The following is a 1,184-nucleotide window of genomic DNA, read 5'->3' as shown; positions in this document are numbered from 1 at the left end:
AGACATTCCATAACACACTGTAAATATTTAACTTTATTCCAATCCATAAACACTGAAATATATTCACATATAATGTGTGGATCAGATTTTTAGTATGTCCAATAATCAGATTAAAGAAAAGATTTTCAAGATTTAATCCTAATATCTCCAAGACCAGTAATGTTTTGACATTTGCAATATTCGCAAAATGGAGATGCTACAATTTTGTATCCGAACTTGGTTTTACAGGAGGAAAAAAACAGTAAGATGTTTGATGGATTCCACTCAAGATAACAGAAGGACATAAATGAAGGAAAAAGATGAAAAAAGCAGACTCAGTTTCAAAGACCCTACTGAAGACAAAGTCAAAAACTGTTAGAACTTACAGAATCATATAGTCATAGATGCTGTGACTATGTACAGCATTAAGGACAAAACACATTGAATAGGTTTTACTATACCAAAAGAATATAAAATGTTATGCTATGAAGAGTATATTAGATACGCTGTATTATACTAGAGGTACATCTATCATGGTATATTATACAACAGGCAGACCAAATATTTTATACACTACAAGGACAAACCATAAGCAAATGAAGAAAAGATTAAAATAAGCATAACAGGCAGAAAACAGAAGATACAGGTAAATTTTCAACAAACATAAAGCATTAAGACAAGACTTATGTTGATTACTATGCCTAAATTTGATGAATGGAGTAGTAAAGCACAAATTAGATTATAAAGCCAGACATTAATATTAATGAGTTTGGCTCTTGCTGCTGATATCATACAAAATAAGTCAACTCCACCAACTGCAATTAGCATTGCAAAAGAAACATAAAATTTTAATAATTTAATTTTAACAATGTATAAATAATTACATGATACAGAGAGTTTGCTGAAATTCTGATTCCTTATGCTCATGCAAATCAATGTCCCTGACAAACATAACAGTGCAACTGCTGATTAGACAGCATCTGACATGCAGTAATTGAACAGAAATTCACTGTTTAGCTAACGATTTGTGTTACTACTCTCAGATAATTTTCTTACAAGAATTAACAGTTAATATTTATGTTTCCAATGTCCACTTTCAGGAATTAGACTATGGTCCCTTCTTCCTCTATAAAGTCTCTGGACATTATCTCTCCACAGAGTCATTGCAACTCCAAATGCATCTTCAGAACCACTGAACTAAAACA

At 31.3% G+C, this 1,184-nt stretch overlaps 1 protein-coding gene across 1 annotated transcript in view; it reads right to left on the bottom strand.

Annotated features, from left to right (window-relative positions):
- Positions 1–1,184, bottom strand: part of LOC119586800 (differentially expressed in FDCP 8 homolog A-like) — a gene marked incomplete in the record, with an annotated part of 25,665 nt that overhangs the window by 12,206 nt on the left and 12,275 nt on the right.

The sequence above is a fragment of the Penaeus monodon genome, chromosome 22 (genome assembly GCF_015228065.2).
Source record: "Penaeus monodon isolate SGIC_2016 chromosome 22, NSTDA_Pmon_1, whole genome shotgun sequence".
Classification (NCBI taxonomy): domain Eukaryota; kingdom Metazoa; phylum Arthropoda; class Malacostraca; order Decapoda; family Penaeidae; genus Penaeus; species Penaeus monodon.
The sequence above is the reverse complement of the archived record's forward strand: the minus strand, read 5'-3'. Positions and strand labels throughout refer to the sequence as shown.